Below are 18910 nucleotides of genomic sequence, written 5' to 3' on the forward strand. Positions count from 1 at the left end.
ACATACACTCTGACAAAGAAACACAGACATGGGAAAAAAAAAATCCCTGATGCTGTATGTACCTCCTCAGCTCGGTCCTAATTCTGCATTCTTTACTAATTATAATCAGATTTTCAGTAAACAGTTTTTATACTGTAAAGCGTAATTGAAAAAATCAGTACACAAGCTACAAATCTTGATTTTTGAGGGTGCTCTCGATGGTTGTGAAACTGCTCGAGGAAGATCTCAGACAACAGGCAAGTAGCTGTCTGTGTTGTGAATTTTAATTGGCATGGGTAAAGTGTCCCACCAGTTTAAAATGTCATTCACATGTTAGTAGCTCCAGCAGAACGGCGACAAAATTAGGATTGTAGCATAGATTTCAGACACAGCTGCAGTTTGTCACCTGTCAGTGCACATGTCCCATAATTTCCAGTACTATAATAATAACATACATATTGTATGCAAGTAAGCCTGTTTCATTAGGTTTGATATTTGACTGAGAGAGAGCTTAAAGCTAAAAATCTATCAGAAAACTATGCATGTTTTCGCTTGTTTATGCAGGTGTCGAGATAAGAAAGGGGAAAAGAACGAAGTTGGTGAAAAGAACAGAGGGATATGATAGCTGCTGGGATAATTTTTTATTAACTATTTTTATTCTTCAAGAAATATGTTGTACAGTATATACAGTAGCAGCATTATTCTCTGTATATTCCATCTCGAAGAACAACAAATCATACTGCCTAAAGCTCACTTTTCTCTGCTCGCTGCGTTATTATTTCACTTTTCTCTCCCATTCTCTCCGACTCCCTCTACTTTGCTCATTCTCTCACTCTTTTTCTCTCTTACCCCCCATTGCATTTAAATGCATTTGGGTCAACAGTTCCGCCTCCAAACTGTGTGAAAGAATGTTTCAGTGCTCGACTGCCTCTCATTTCAGTTTCTCGATGTAATCACTCTATTTTATCTAGCTCACATCTTTAAAAACATTTTTTTTTTTCACTAACACAAGGTACATTCATATAGGACGTGAGCGCAGCCCAAATCTGACCCAGAAACAGCATTAAATTGTGTGATATGTATATGGGTATGTTCTCGTGATGAGTCACAAGGAAACGGGGTCAGTGCCATTGTCATATCAATGTTCCCATGAGCATTGTAGTCCGACCCTGCTTACTTCTCCGCAGTGTTTCCTCCAGTCCCTCTCTTTCCCCCCCAGCAGAGTGACAAAGTGTTAGTGATTCCATGACAAGGTCACGGACCCTGGTCTTGGCATCAACAAGCTCTTTGTCTGCCCCTGTAGCCACTGACCATTGTCATGAGACCAATGTAGAAAAGAGTAACCAACGTCGAGGAGCTTGTTCCGGTGGCTTCACAGAGGTTTGATCTAACCCTCAAGCACTGAAAGAGACACGCTAACATGGAAATCTCAACTGTGGAAGGTGGAGGAGCGCCCTTTTTTTATGATAAAGCTTTCACTAGACCTTCACCTGATGTGGGATTTCTCTTGATGATATAAAACAGAAAAGTGTCGAGCGATGTGATCAAACATAATGCACTGTGGAGATGCCTTCTCATAGCTCCTCAGCAAAGTGAAAGAAACAGTATACTTCATCAGCACTTTACCTTGACAATACTTTGCTTTGATGTCTTTCTCCCTGACTTATGAATTCATTTAGCAGAACTGCTGTTTGAGAGAAATATGTCACAGGAAAAAAAACGAACATGATGAGGAAATGGAAGGGGGTGGGGGGGTTGGGGAGAAAGAGAGATGGAGAAACTGCACAGGGGAATAATTCGGCTAATGGAGTGACTGCTTGGATATTCAGCAGAAGTAGGAACGGAGATTATGATCTTGCAATTAGCGTAACAAGGTTTTATTGATTGGCTGCCGCTGTAGCGTCTTTGCTGCCAAGACGCTGCATGTGGTTTTAACATGCACAGTGTGTGTGTGTAGCCCAGCCAGTCACACTAGTCCTACTACTACTAGAGCAGGATCCAGCTCGGCTTTACCATGAAGCTGTGGCTATTTCGCGAGCATCAAAGCCGAAATATTATGGATTGCTGAGTTGAAAGGGGCTGTTTGAATGCCTGATGATAAAGTGGACTACATTTGCATTTTCCGCTCACTTTTAAGTTAATGCGTTGCCCTCCTTCCCCTTTGATAAAATGCAGGTATGAAAGAGCAGCTTCTGGTAATGAGTGATTTGAAAGTTTGTCTGCCTGTTTTACATGTTGGGAGTTCAAATGATGTTTTAACAGTAAGTTTGATGCTATTTCCCGTTTCACTTATTATGTTGTAAGGCATTGCTGGCAAGGATCAGGCTGGCCCCATGGGTGTTGTAATTTTAATTAGGGAGTGCCAACAGCAGATTCGTAAAACACAGAGCAGCAGGGATAGATTACAGTTCAATCGAAAGTTTTCTTTTTTTTTGTCTTTTTGTTTTTTAATATGGCAGCAAACAGATGTGATTATGATTATGTTATAAAACAAACTGACAGATTGATCTCGTAACGAGGCCTTGGTGACATTTATTTTTCTTAATGGTTTTAAAGAGGGATTTAAAAGCGCTCTTGTTAACAAGTTTGAAACGATGTGATGACTGTCACACAGTTTGAGTGCACAAACTTCCAGAAACTCCAGCCTGATAAATGCGATTAAGTCGTTCTCTACTGCTCCCCTGTGTCTCTCATCTTTCTCCCATATGTTTCTGATGATCCATTGTAGAACATGATCCCATAGTCTTTTATGTCCAACCTTTGACAAATCTATCACCTCATCCCTCTATGCTCTGAATTAAAGGCCCATTCCACCTTTCCAGTTTAGATGAGTGATTCTCTTGTTTGGCAGCCGCCCAAAACCCAGCCAGCATGTCTGGAACCTCGGTGGAACCTGATTGGTGAGGTGCAGTCGTTTGTGACTGACAGGAGGCCCGCTGATTGGAGGAGACAGTATCTTTGGATAGTTGCGCTGATTAAAGCCTCTCACCGGCGTTTTGTAAACTCCCACTGTTCGGGGTCCCTGCACCAGCGCCCTGGCCCTGCTGGTCTGAATTACAGCTCGGTCGCATTAGTCTGATTTACAGCTTCCTCCCGCTGTTTAGACTGGTGCTGGGGACCACTGTGGCAGGCTCCTCCTTCCCTACTTTTCCACCTGCCCCCACTTTGTGCCTCACCTTCTACTTGTCATGCCAATCTTCCCAGATACTTTTCTTTTTTCACCTGGTGTACTTTATTTACACGTCCCCATTACTTCTTAGATCCCGCCAGTGCTTCTTCTCCAAGCCCACATACCCCCTAAAATCTCTTTAACCTTCCTTCCACCTTCCTACAACTATTCTCCCCACTCAGTCTTCTTCTTATCCTCATTTTCTCACATGCCCTCCCCTCAAACCTCACCTCTCTAGCCACTACCTCTCCAACAGGCCCTCACCCCTCTCTCTTTTTCTCTGTCTCATTCCCTCACTACATCTTTTGTGAAAATGAAAACAAAGAGCTGCCTGCCAAAATATTTCTATAGCTGTTCGCTGACGAAGCAGGCAGCGGAGACAAAGCAAAAAGATGTGCAGGCATATTTGTCGTGGCAGCAGAAAGATGGAAAGCTCTCTCCCTGTGGCCTTTTTACAGTCATTTAGAACCCCTTCCCACCTCACTCTCCTCACTCTCTCTTGCCCTGTGTAAAAGCCCAGTGTTTGAAATACTCATCTAACATGGCACCACATATAAATGCACAGCTGTATATTTGTGTAAGGCCTTGCTCTGCCAAGCTGTCCATCCCTCTGTTGCCCCAGGTAATCAGATGAAACTAATGGCAACCTTAATGTGTTTGAGTAGTTCCTTCACCCCGTTGGATAGAACGATGACAGACCAAACACTCCTCCTTGTGCTAGATCGCATGCCAGAGTATTATGAAATACATAAAATGGCCAGTGTCTGTTAAGCCTTTTCATAACCACAGAAATCAAACTTCCTACGGTTGCCTTGAACTGGTTTTCTCTAATGCCTCTGAAAATAAAACTATGGGTTATTAGAGAGGACGATGTTGCATTGAACCAACCCCTCATTAGCAAAAATACTTGGTTAATTATTGATGGAGTGTCTTCAAGGTATGAAAAAAGCCTGAGCGGACATCGATCCATGTAAACTTACTTCCTCTGCTTAAAGAAAGATGAAATAAGGTAATATACATTTTGGTATTAAAGTGGTTAAGCAGCCGGTGTATTGGCCCAGGTTATGGGAAATGGCTCCTAGATTTTTACACTGTATTTTTATAATGTGTTGAACTTGTAAAGGTTTAACACTGATGTATTAGCATTGAATATAATGTGTTATAATAATGTATTATAGTCACTTTTGAGATGCAATAACTGTAAGTTGCAGTGCTGAGCTTCTGTGGGAGACAGGGAGGTTCATTGACACTGGAGAGCTGTCTCCTCCACTCCCCTCCACTCACTAGCAGCCTCTTATTAACAATGGCACCAAGAGTACGACGGTCCAGATGTTAGTCTCCTGCTCCCACCAGCTGTGCCAGCCTCCAATACACAGCCTCATTGACTCTGAACTATGGAGGGAGACGTTTAAGAACACACTGACACCACACACACACACACACACACGCTGACATAGAGCAGGCTGTTTTTTTTACAGTAGGTTTTTGTTTTTAAAACTCGGTGATACCTCGAAAATGTGCACAAACACAAGAGCTATTAGTTTCAGGCAGACATGTGACGCATTTGTCACCCAGAGTAAATGACACATACACACCAGCACGAAAATGCACATGCACTCTCACCAGCCACGTGCACTTTATACCCCTTTCTCTTGATGTAAAGCAGTTATTTGTGGGTGACAGGATCCTAACAATTCTCAGAATAATACATGTTTGTTTGGATGACTGCGCCATCAGCACTCCCTTTGTTATTTTCAACATTGTTAAAGTCGGTACAGATCCACCAACCTTTCATTGTGCTGTGTTTGTTTTTGTTTTGTTTTGTTTTTTTTGTCCATTTATTTGTTCTCCTAACAATAATTAGTTTTGTCATTCAGATACAGTATCACCATTGTCTACACACTAATAATGATGTTGACAGTGAGTGCAAAAAAGTAGGAAACTGAAGAGTCATTCAGATGTTAAAAACATTTGACCGGCTGCTGTCTGCGTCCTTGTCAAGTCTCTGGGCGACTACTGTGGGGTCATAACTCAGCAATAGCAATGGCCGTTGTTAAGCATCACAGCACAGACATGGGTGTAACAATAAGCAAAGTTAAAAAGGCTTTCCTCTCCTGGAGACATGACTGCTCTGAACAGGAAGTGACACAGGGGAGTCTGGCGATAATACAATATGTCTGCCAATGTAACTTTATAATCTTAGATTCTCGCTGTCAGGCAATAAGTTTGATTATGGTCCTCATTTGAAATGTTGGATTCAGCTCGTTCCCCTCCCCCCTTCTCTTCCGCTTCTTTCTCTTCGTTTTCTACTCCATCCACCCCCCTCCTCCCTCCCCACGTCTCCACTCTCTCTCTCTCCTCTTCCCTTGTCACCCACAGCAGTATCAACATCGGCATCACAATCACTCTAGATGACTATTGGGAAACCCGAGCTATCTTGTGCACCCATGGTTTGTTTTCCGACCACATTAGTGGAGATCACAGTCTTGTATTCACCGACACTGTGCAGCATCTGCATATCATTACTACCAAAAGGTCTTGAACTCTTTTTGTGCACATGACGCAAACCAGCTGAAGAAGATACATATAAATACATGTTTATTTAATGAACAACAAAACCTGTAGCGATTCCTCTTCAAAATAATAACTGTTGATTTTTTTTTACCACTGTTACACATCTATTCTATTCTATAGTCATTCGGGAGCTATTTAAATGTTGTTTGTGTTCCAGTCGAATGTTCAGCAATAATGATGTGGTTGTTGTTGCTGACAGCACTTCTCCATTAGTCTGCTCTCTTGCCAAAATCAAATGTTATTAGACAGTGAGGGAGAAACAGAGACAGAGAGAGAGATAGAAAAACAAGAGAGAAGAGGGTCAGTGACACATTTTCAGTGAATCAAATTGATAAAGAAAGCAAAAAAGGAGTGTACAAGGAGTTTATAAGACGCAGACACGGACACAAATGCACCGGTTTGTAAAGAAAAATGAATGCTTGTGAGAGACAGAAAGAAACAGAAGTACAATGGAGGCTGTTTTTATTATTTGATAAAGCCTCTCTTATAACCCCAGCATGTTGTGCAATAGCTCTGGCTCTCCTTCAACTCTGCGGTGTGCCACTTCAAATTAGTCGCTTGTGGAGAGGGCCAGCCCCTGTCTTTGCAAAATGCATTAGTACGCCACTCAGAGCCTCATACAGCCTAGGGTTAAACACAAATTATATCATTTCTGTCATCCAATCAAATCACAGTGACCCATTGACCTGCAAGATGAGTCAAATGCATAATGAAATATGACATGGCACAAAAGCTCTGATTCTAATCTGCTCTGACACGCGATCAGATGAGGATGACCTCCTGACCTTGACTGACAAGTGAGACGAGCACTGGGAACAGGATACACGAGGGAGAAGGAGGCAAAGAAACTTAAAAAGAAAGGGGGGAAATATATGCAATTATAAAGGCTGGTTTTAGTCAATGGGAAGTTAGTCAGTAATCAACTCAATATCTGGGTTGAAGGGGGTCATCCGCATGTTTGGACTTTGGACAGTTGGTGCTGGCCTTAATTAGTATCTCCATTCCCTCCCTAATTTCCCTCTTACATTGATGAATAAAAAGCATTTTTGTTACAGAGCAGCAGCACAGCTTGCTGAGGCAGTAGCAGCTGGATTGTATTTCCTAGAAAGACGTTGTCTTTTACATAATTTTTTTTTCCTTGTCTCATCCCCTTGCTGCTCTCCATCTCCTTTTTTTTCTCCACCCACCCGTCCCATTCAGTGACTGGACAGAAACTGAGTACAGAGCTGTTTAGCATTCCCCCTCTTCCACTGCCCCTTTCATGATTTCTAAACAATCACATAGTGATGGATAAATAATGCAGCTGGGCTAATTTAGGGAGAGATGAGATGACAGGAGCATGATGTGGGAGAGGTGGGGTCATGTGGGTCTGGGCAACGAGTAGCAAGAAGCGAAATTGTTTGGCGTCTGCGAGGGGCAGGCCGGGCTGTGGTTGGGCCAGCCAGGGGAAGAAGAAGAGAGTAGAGGTGTAGGATGGCTGTAACTGGATCCTCCCTCTCTTTGGGTTCTGCTAGAGAGAGGGCTTTGTGGTGTGTTGATACCCCCTGACATGATATTGTAGCAGAAGAACAGCTATGGCTTTAATTAAGCCCGAGTTGACAGAAAGAGATAGATGGCTCAAGAGAAAGAAGAAGCAGAAAAAAAAAGAGCAAGAGGACAAACACCCCAATAAACAGAGATAACAGAGCAGTGTGTGTCATTCAGATGTTTTTGGAAGTATTTAATGTATGTGGTCTAACAAGCACTATTTGCTACTTCTGTGTTATATGAAAACACGTCTGTGTGCACAAACAGGATCATTCATAAATATACAGTATAATCTTCCTCCGGGAGAGCGATGGCAGAGTGAATGAAAATAGATGATGCTCTCCAATTCTTCCCAAAGATAAATCCACTGTTTTCTTTGCAAACCAGGCTGCGTGGAAAGGGGCGATAACAGGGCTCGACTTTGTCTCTCTGCGTGCAGAGTGCTGCGCGGCGCATATGGGAAGGTGTTGGAGCGAAAATGTCGGAAGGTGATGGAAGTGGTAGTGTATGTGGAGGATTTTAAGCATAAATCACCAGTGTGACAAAGCTCTCCAATAGGCAGATAAGTGCACATTAGTGGTAAGGCAGATCTGTCATCGTCTGTCTCCGAGCTGTCCCGCCCTCTCCCTGAAACAAACGTTGACTTGGGAGGAGTCCAAACTCTGCGTCTGTGTGGCACACACAACCGGCCTGGGTATACTTAGACTTATGCTCTAATTGTGTGACTTATGATTACTTGAGAAAGGGGAAATGTTCACAGTGTGTGGTCCACCTGTCAGAATGCTGTTTATAAAAATGGCGTTTCTTTCTAGCCATTAAGAACAGAGCAAATAATACAGCTGCAGCTAATGATTAATAACAGTATGGAAAGAATTAATAATTTAGCCTGTGAAATGTCAAATATTCTGAGAAAATGCTTGTTTCCCAGAGCCCATATTGCTTATTTCATCCGGCCAACAATCCAAACCCCCTTCAAAAACAATTCACTTAGAGTGATATAGAAAAGCATCAGATCGTTTCAGAAGATGGAAGCAGAGCATGTTTGGGGGTTTTTGTTGCTCAATGACAGCTAATACATTATCAGAATATTTATTAATTCATTTTCTGTCAATACATTGACTGATGTCTGTCAGCTTTAAATACAAGATTAAGACAGAATCATGAAATGTTTTTGACAGCAAGGCATCATATAGGATGAATATACAAGATAATAGTGATTGGGTTATACCCTGATCCAGATTTCTACAAGCATCACAACAATAATCTAATAAGTAGAATGTACAGATAATGAGCTATTAGCTACAGTCAATATCATCTCCAGAAGGACTTGAATACTCAGGCAGTGTTACAGAGAGAGGGAGAGATCTGTGCCAAATAAAAGACAAGCTGGAAAGCTCCCCAATCAATGTTATTTTCTCTTTCAGTCCCAGACCAACTGTCTATTCATCTGTTTCTTTCAAATGAAAGGTGTGCTGGTATGTAACACTTACAGTCGAGAGATCTGTCTCGTAATTAAAATGTTACAGATTGTGTTTCGGTCACTGTGCAGACTGAGCATACTGTGTATCGGAAATCATGTTCCCCATAGTGTGCGCTATCGATCAGAGGAGGAAAATAAAGGATGTTTTAGCAAGAAAATAGAACCCATGTAATACAGCTGGTGGTAGAAATGTGGCCCTGACTATTGCAAGTAAACTTATGTCAAGTGTCTCACAGGGCCAAAAATAAAAAAAGGGCTTTTTGTTTGTCTGGTCGGTACAATCCATCAAACACACTGCCTTGTTTGGATTTTACTTTTAAAGGAGAAAAGAGTATACATTAGCCTCAGTGTACATGTGGTTCTCTACATGCAATCTCATTTTGAATAGAGGCATATGAATTATTTATCTTGCCACAATCCAACTGGGAATGCCCTTGGTATTTACATTTTATCATCAAGGGCATTGGATGAGCCTTCAGAACAATCTAACACGTGACACATCCCGAGCTCTCGTCCCTTTCGCACAGTCAAAAGCAACGGATGGATCGGGAGAGAGCTGCTTCTGTAGCGTAGATATATATACACGCAGAGGAAACAAATGGTTGATGAGCGCGCTCGATGATGACTAAGCACGGCGGTCTGCACGTTACGCCGCGCTCAGCCACACAGTCGCTGGTGAAGCACAGTGAAAGATGACTGCAAAGGCTCCGGGGGACATGCACGGGGACTCACTCCACACAAAGGCTCCGATGTTTACAGCAGACAATTTAGTTTCCTTCCAACAATTATGAGGGAAATTGAATCTCAGGAAATGTTCGTTTTCTTGTCCATTAGACCAAACAATAACACTATCCCCAAAGGTTTACAAAAACATCTGTCTTCAAAGGATAGTCCAGAAAATGAATATCAACTGGCTTGTAGGCTTTGTCAGGACAAAGTAAATCAAATTGAGGCAATCACACTTCTTTTTCTCTTCTTTGTTCATTTGATGTAACATACAGGAAGATGAAAGTGTGCTTTTAATGCTGAGTGTGTCTCTGCACAATAAAATGTCCTTTTTTTGGGAGGGGTGGGGGGTCAAATTAAAGATGGATGCGTTAGTGTTCTAGGTATTGTAACTTAATGAAATTCCTCTCATCTGGTTTTGTGCTTACTGCCTCGGATTGGTATTCATTTAAAAGACATTAGATACATTTTAATCACGCTGAAAGCTGTTGTGGAAGAAAAAGGAGTTTGTCCTTTACTCGCTTAAAGGCAAGAATCAGGGGATCCAGATGAAAACAAGCGCAGCTTAGTCGCAGAAAGAATTTGAGGCTGTTAACACTTTAAAGGTGACACAAAATTAGAACTAATTTGACTTGAACAGGTTGTGACGCTAATCGAGTTTCGCTTTTATTTCCAAAGCAGAATCTGCCCTGTCGAAGTCAACCATTGTTATTTATCGCAACAAATCCTTATTTTATACGGTCCAAAAAACTACAGAATTGGCCTTTACACTCACCTATAAACTAAAACGAGGTTGCGCAAAGTACAAAAAAAAAAAAGTAAAAAGCTCTATATCCTTCTTTCCTTTCCTCTATCTCCCCATGCTCCTTATTTTCTAAAAGTATCTGTTTGAGAGATAAATGACCACTCTGCTGCCGAGGATGACAGCCTACACAAAGATGATATTGAATTGATTTCAGAAATGTTGCAGAACTGACTGTTTGATGTATACTGCTAGACATGAATCATAAAAAATCTATTAAAAAACCCTTGAATGGCTGACACCAGAATATTATTTGTGATGATTAATTTGACTCAGTCATTACAATGGGAGTCAAGTTGGATCGTCTCAGACAAAATTGCTTTTGGTTCCCCGTTGAATTTCCCTGCTATTTTTCTTTTCTTCTCTCTCTGTGCAGAACTCTGATCTGATTGGACTTACTGTGTTAGTGTGACAGCACACAAATACAGAAACTGTTGGTCTTCTTTATTACCGATCGCTGAGCATTGGGCTTTTGTTCCAAAATGAGATGTACAACATTTGAAACAAAATTACGCCTATTCTAGCAAAATGACAGATCAGAATTTAAACACATTACAAAGCTTTTTGTGGAATTGCAGGAAACCAAAAGACAAGATGTTAACACAATTCATTAAATCCTGTGTGCAATCCTTCAAAATAGTTACCATGTACAGTAGAGATTTGTATGGTTACGCTGACATGAGTGTAGAAGTCGTTATACTTAAAGAAAACTGGATTTTCTTTTGAACTAACAACCTATTGTTAGTTTGTGTCAGTCAGGGCTACATGTGAATATTTAGTGTCCAGTCCTTATAAAGAAAATAAAACTCAAAGTTTGCATTATATCACCACCTTTTTTGTTTCAAACAATAAGAATTGTTAATGAGGTCGTCGACAAAATTTTCTTACCTTGATCTGTTTCATGTTTGACTTGTTAGCAAGTATCAGTGATAAGATGCTGAAGCTTTAGAGGTTTTGCACAAATACCAACCTGTCATCAAAATCAAATATTACATGTAAACACACATATAGCCTCCATGTTCCACAACATAATGTAACACCATAGGTGTATCTTGATGTTAGTTTAAAAGAAACAGCTTTTCCACTAGCCTTGTAATGGGAATGGCTCTGAATACAGTGTTGAATTCTTTGAAGTTGTATGGAGACACTCTGCCAAAGTTGCTGGATCCATACAAAATTGACCCAGAATCCAAAAAGCAACAGACTTAAAAGTGGTGAATGAATTTTTGGGCTTCTGCTTCACCGGTTGCTCACTATTAGAAGACAGAACTGCAACAGAATTTGAAGTTTGACGGTTTGGCATTTCTCACTGGAATGGTTGAGTTTTGCTTTATGTAAACAGTCGTGTTCCTTTTTTATCAGAGAACTAGAGATTTTGAAAAACAATTAATCGTCTTTTGTAGAAGAGTTTTACAAACATCGATGTCTTGGAAGTGCTCCAGTCACCTAATATTTCAAAAGCAGGAAATAAACAGGGGTCTTAACATAAACAACAGGCAGGAGAAGTACTTGCAAAGAAGCAGGGACTCTGAGGAAGGCACGTTAATGCTGGAACATCAGCGTTTGGAATAATGTCTGCTCTGCTGAGTCGTCACTGTGCTCCTGTTTCTTTGCAACTTCTTCTCTTGCCTGTTGTTTAAGTTTATAAAGACATCCTGTGTGGCTGAGTACACCTCCCTGCTGTTTGAGTGCGATAGCTATAGCTTACAGAACTTTTTACATATTCCTGGAACTCTGGGTGCCTGAAATATCTATTTCCACTTTGTCTACATCTGCAACCCATATGGAATCGTCGTATACAAATCACTTACACGGTGCTTCATCAAACCTAATTTTTCTTGCACTTTGTCGTTTTCTCCCCCCACTCAGAGCTACACAGGCCAGACCGGTGGTGGAGGGGGAGGAGGCGGAGGTGGCGGAACCACCAGTGGAAATGGAGCTGGGGATGAAGACTACGAGATCCCCCCCATCACTCCACCCAACCACCCTGAGCCTCCTCTTCTTCACCTGATGGAGCACTGACTCTACAGGCTACCTCTGCCACTCTCTGCCACACAATGGACTCATCAACCCTTATTCCTACCCTGAGCTGCCCCCACTCATGATGTCTAACATGCTGGCACAGGACAGCCACCTCGTTTCCAGCCAAATGCCCTCGGTGAGTAGCACTACGTGGATTGAGGCCCATAACACCAGAAAGTTATATTCACAAATTGATTTGATGCTTCACAAGAAAGAGGGTTGGGCTTTTGTGTTTGTGATAGTCAGGTGGACATAAACAATATTGGATCAATTTTATTATTATTTACAAAGCTTTTTGGATATTGCAAAACAACCATTTACAGGTGCCTATGGCAACAGATTGCAGCTCTTTAGGCTAAATGTAATTTTCAATACATGAAGATAGGGGCTAAGTGGGGGAACTGAATGATTGTTCAGTGGTTGCCATGTCAGCTGTGATGCATGGAGAAAAGGATTGTGGGTAAAATCCATCAGCATCATATCTGCCTCGACAGCATGCATCGGTCAATCTGTCAAGCTTTCAAACATGAATACGCACTGATTACTCCCTCAGCTTCACAAAGAACTGCTCCTCCACAAATTAGCATTTCCAAACCATAATTGCATTCATGAAAACTGCAGGATATAGAGCAGGTTTCTATCGCAACAAATGATTCATTCAAAGCTTGGAACGTAATGTATAGGCTACAATGAGCTCTCTAGTTAGCGGTCGGTCTTATAGCATGTATAATGTACATATAGCTCTAAGTGTCATTTAGCATTGAAGCTGAGGCTGAGTGTAATTTATTGCCTTTTTTTGTATGATATCCAGCAAGCAAAATGTAAACACTGTAGCAGCGGTGCACTAAATAATAAACATTTTTATTAATAATTTAATTAATAGTCAGATATTTAATTTGTCCATTTGAAATATGGACACATGTAAATACTCCTTATTGATAGCAACAGTGAAAATGGCGTGGTTAAAGAAAAAAGCGCATACGATTTGAATGTCAGAAGTTCTTAACCTTATAATTTAGCTTTTATTGACTGAGATATCATGAAAACAGAAGAGACATAGTAAGGATACGTAAGCCAAAATACAGCTTGATAACGATTTGAAGTTTAAACATACTATGTAATTGAAATAGCCCACCTATGTATCAGAGTCATGTGTCATTTATCTTCATATTCATTTCACATTTTGGTCATGACCTTTACTGTGGAGACAGTGGTTGATTGTCCACTCTTTCAGTCAGGATATTTGTTACTACACTCGGCCACACTGTGGTTTTAATGGACTGAATACTGCAGCCTGGGTGATGCACATGCATGAGATTTGAACTGTTCAGCTGGCACACAATGAACATATGTTTACAGATATGCCACAAATGCTGGTAACGCCTGATGACTGCGAGTCTGATAACCAGGTTGTGGTAGTTTAAAGGTAGAATGGTACAAGTTTTACTGCTGAATTAAGAATGCCAGGCAATTGGGAAAAAATATGTTTTGCAAATCCTGATATTTCTAACAGGCTCTGAATGAATCTCCTTGGACATGTACCAAATATTTTACAGTGCTCTGCTGCAACTTCACAGCCTGGCAAAACTACCAAACTGTAGCAGAGGTTCATTTCTGCTGACAGCCGAGTGTCTATTAAACTGGTGCCTCACCTTGACACAGTCTATTGAGCAGAGTAATTAAGCAAACTCTGCAGTTCAAACATGAGATGCTGTCATTATGAATACTTCACTTGATATGGATAGATAAATATTAACGGTTCGTTTTAATTTTAGACTGTTTCAGTAGCTTAAAAAAAACTACTCGACTGCTATATGCAGATAGAAAGTGTTTTTTGTTTTTTGGTTTTTTTTGCTGTGGCCGCTGTTGACATTGTACTGAATGTGTGTCCAAGTGTGTCTGTGTGTTTCTGTGTCTTCACTATAAACAATATCTCTGCTGTTGAAATGGATCCACTACATCTGGAGGTCAGGCCTTATATTCAATCTTGAGCACATTGAAAAAAAATCCATTAGGGTTCATCTTTCCTGCATCAGCCATTCTATTGTGGTGCTGCAGTGAGATCTGTTTTCATCAGGCAGATTCAATACGTGAGCTGGGCAATGAAAAGAGTACAATAGAGTTGGATGAAGAGAGGAGGGGCGAGAGAGAGAGAGAGAGGGAGAGAGAGAGAGGAGGGCACTGTGGGAAGCAAAGCTAGAAGAAATTGCAAAGAGGCAAGTAACTCTTATTCAAAATGAGCATATACCTCCAGTTTTCTGTATCTTCTTCTCCTTTCATTATTAGATATTTTAGAGGTAATTCAGTTGAGTGTAATAAGGCTATTCTGCCTCCACAAAAAGGCTGAGAACCTCTGGTTTTTAAAAGTGTGCCTACGTGATTCAAATCTGAGGACGTTTGAAAGTGCTATAGTATAAACATAAAAATAACCAAGGTGATGGTGAGGAACAGTGTTACGGTAATGGTTGATCATAATCAGTTAGAAGAGACACACTGTTTAGGTTGTGGTGGTAAAGTGAAACAAAGGACTAAATGTTATCTTGATTCAGATCTGCAGGTGGATTTGACACTGAGTTGTGGGTGGATTGTCCAGATCAATAAAAACGATCAAGAACGACACTGGTCTTTTATTAAATTACTTTTTATTGTACTAACAAATACAATGAAAACACCAAACACAACATGTTTCTGACTTGACTACCCTGCTCAAACCCATCTGGGTCACTCCTACTTAAAATAGTATGCAGAGTTTGGTGGAAAGTAAGTAAGCAAGCAGTACCATTGTACAGTTCTGATGTACTACTTGTTGGAGCTGGAATCGATAAATCCATCAACAGAAAATGTATCTGCAACTATTCAGATTATCCGTTTACATTTAAACAGTGTGAACATTCGTTTTCTTGGTACTAGGTTAGTGAATGGACTATGTTTTGGTTTTGGGCTGAGGGTTGGACAAAGCAAACAAAATTAACATCATCAATCTAACTCTAATCTAAGATTATAAACTGTTCAACCACGTGGTGACTTTTTTTTTTTTTTTTTAGGTTTTTCTCTCCTCTGCTGACTCTTAAAAGATGTAATTGAATGTACACTTCTAATTTTGTAAAGAGGCTATTTTCAATTCTTCCTTTTTTTTTTTCCTTTCTTTGCTGATGCTTATTGTGTTGCGGTCTGAAGCCCCTCCTGGACTAACCTGATATCTTTCAGAGAGCTCTTTTCTCTGATGCTCTGATGCACTTGGCAGGACCTCTCCCTCTCTCTCTCCGCCTGTCTCTGTTAATGCCCCCACTGTCATTGCATCCACAAGTTCCAAAACACATTAGACATTTAATAGCCGTGCTCAGGTTGCATTGATATTATCAATACAGCCCAGAAAGATGCACATCTCTGCTGCTACCACTGAATAATTTCTGTACTCACATACAAAGTGGCCTAGTTGTTGTCTGTTGCATCTTTATTTACACTAAACTATTTTGTTATTGGCTGGGCAGATATATTTACAGGATTCACATGCTTGTGGTACATCTGTAACCTGTTTCGACAGAACAACTAACTCATGGTATATTTAAAATGCTTCTCAAATTTATATGACCTGTGCCTGCAAATGGAATAAATTATCTTTGATTAAGTTTTTTTTTTTCCTGCTCCTCAATGGAGCCTGCCATATTAGCCATCATCAAACTGGCTCGAGTGTGATGTTTTGAATATGTAAGAGATGATGAATGTATCATCAGCAAGTGAGTGCTATGCATAACAGCTATGTATTAGCTGAAGAGCTATAGGCAGATACAGTCTTACCGCCTTCAAACTTCCAGGTATTATCACGGCTGTAATTTTGCAGAATTCAAGAGGAGAATGAGACTGAATGAGGGTCAGTTCATTTGCAGTGAGTGTTGTGGCACCTTAAAGATCCGTATTCATATTCAAATTCAAATTCACTCTAATTTCTTTTGTTACAACATTTGAATGTACAAATTTTCTCACGAGCTCCTTATCTTCAGTTGTTGAGGTTAATTATCCGGTATTAATCCCACCCTGATTGTCATATTAAGTTGTGTGGATGCCTGCTTTATTTTTCCTTGCTAGGTATTAAGTGCTCCTGGCAGGTGCTCCCTCTTTAAGCCTGTGTGAATGAAATATGAGCTGCAATGTCAACTGAACTTGTCACAGACAAGCTGGGTTGAATTAATGATAACAGAGCAGAGGTGTGTTTTAATGTGTCCTCTTTCTGATGGAAGGTCTCTGCAAATGTATTATCTCATACTATAAACCTGCTGGGTTTTGTATAAACACGGGACAGAATGGTGGATTAGGAGAGAAAATCTTTGCTCTAATTTAAAGTCTAAATAATGATTTTTCTTTTCTGAAATATTGTAATTAAACGTGTTTAGACTTTTCCAATATGGACTTTAAATGTGTCTTACCTTTGCCTTTAGAGACTTTCTGCTCTTTGAGGCTTTGACTTATTTAAACTTTTCATTCAGATGAAGAAAACCTATTTCTCCTTTGAAAGACCTTCATTTTCCGTCATTTTTTGAAAGGGATTAGAGCGTCTGCAGAAAATGATGGAATGTCTGGTCGTTTTTAACACAGTTCAACAAGCCCAGTGATAAAATGGGACTTGTATTAGTTATTCCAATGTTGATTCAGGCATTGAAGATTTTGAAGGATCAATGCCTCCAGCAGAACAACAATCACTTACTTGTTTGATGGCCTCTTGAAATCTGCGAGAAAAGGAAGGGCTGTTCTTTTAACTGCTTCCCGTTTTTCACCTTCTTTTTTTTTTGTGATTATTTATTTTCAAATTGTCCCTTAGGCTAATGTGCCATTTTGGCATTTCACACCTCCCTTTCCCATAAATGAACCATCACAGCCATAAATCACTGGACAAACAGAGACTTGTGCAAACCCTGAAAGGTTCAGAGATTTATGTAACACATTCATGTTTTCCACTTCCTCATTTTAGTACTCCACTGGTAAAGCCTAGCTAATAAAAGGTCCTATTAATATTTCCTGTTGCTTAGCAACGGCAGGCAGCAAGTAATAGCATTCTGTGGAAAAATAGATGACCGATAAGGAAAAATTCAATTCTTTTCTCATCTCCTGGGAGAAAGTGCCTTATTTCTCTGGCAACGTGATATGAAACTGTAGTTGTATATTAAGAAATATCTTAAAAGAAATATAGGTTATTTTCCAATTTCATTATTTTGGGAGGGATTTTTATTGCATGCTGGAAAGACAGCTCATCTTTTCTCCCCACCTTGATAAAGTTAATTAAGATATTGGGTTAAGCTAAGTTGCTGACTTAATTTCTTTGTTTTTAATCAGATATTCTTAAGAGATGGTGTTAAATAACACACGCACCACCTTTACAGAGACCCGTTCTTTGACACAAATTGCATTTCATTTATATTGCAGGTGTAATTTAAACTTGTTTTGGACAAACATGGGGCAGCTACAGCTACTGTTGGGAGTGCTATGCAAAACCCCCTCTAATAATGCTGCTTATCGTCGTGATCACAGGTAATACAAGAGGATCTCCACAGTGACAATTTTCAATTTAGCTAATTCATCACATCATGTTTCAAAAACAACTAAGTAAAGGATGTGCTATCGCGCACATGTTGTTGTCATCTTCCTCTCCATACTGTAGATGTGATCAACAGTGGCATTCAAGCAAAGTACAGAGACTAAAGAGACAAAGGCAGATTCAGCTGCAGCAGATAGCTGGTGTTATGAAGCAGATACATAGATAAGGGATTTCATATTACACTTAGCCACGGGCCCCTGCTGAGATTTATCATGCCATGAAATCGTGTCCATATTGCACTGTGCCCTATCTCAACCATCCATCAGCTCATTCTGCTTTTACCACCAGGAATATTCGGCCCTGGTGGTGGCGGTGGAGAACCGTCCCATGTCATCTCGCTCAGGGACATCTCCCCTGCTGTGCCACCAGCCACCAGTTCAACACAACGCTGCCACTCTGTCCGCTAATGTGCACAAGAGTCGCTTGAGCCAGGGTGATTAAAGCACTTTGTGTGTTCACATAATGCTGGCTTCATCCAGAAACAAGAGACGTAAGATGTAGGCAGCGTTCATGGCCAGCATTCACCCCCAATCCTGCTCAGTACAATAAAACGTTTACAGACACTATCTGAAAATTATCAGAGACTTTTTTTTTTGAGTATGCAGAGCAAGGTAGTAGAATACCTGTTTATTTGAGTAGCAGGGAGTTCATTTGTCTGGTAATCTGTTATAATTCAGGACTTGGGAAGAAGGTAAAGATGGGTTCGGGTAGAAATGTGTGAATTTTTTGCTGTGACAGTAGTTTTACACACATGTAAATCACCTTGCTGTGACCTCCATTTGCATGGCACATGTGTAGTTTTTTTTTCCATCTCTGTGCTCTTTCTTCTTTTTGTGTCATTATTTCTGCATCTACATTTTTTTTTTTTTTGTTGTTGTGTGAGAGCGGGCATGCCCACACACACACACACACACACATACATACACACAAAGTGTATTTGACATGGCAGTCAGGAGTCTCATTAGCGAGAGCAGAGGAGCTTTGCCTTCTGCTGTCAAGTGTGTGTGTCCCTGCCGCTCCTCACAACCATCTCCTACATGT

General features: G+C 40.6%; 1 pseudogene; it reads left to right on the plus strand.

Moving 5' to 3' along the window:
• The window catches only part of LOC113155478, an 84324-nt pseudogene that overhangs the window by 46743 nt on the left and 18671 nt on the right, over nucleotides 1–18910 (plus strand).

Source organism: Anabas testudineus, chromosome 5 (genome assembly GCF_900324465.2).
Source record: "Anabas testudineus chromosome 5, fAnaTes1.2, whole genome shotgun sequence".
Lineage (NCBI taxonomy): Eukaryota > Metazoa > Chordata > Actinopteri > Anabantiformes > Anabantidae > Anabas > Anabas testudineus.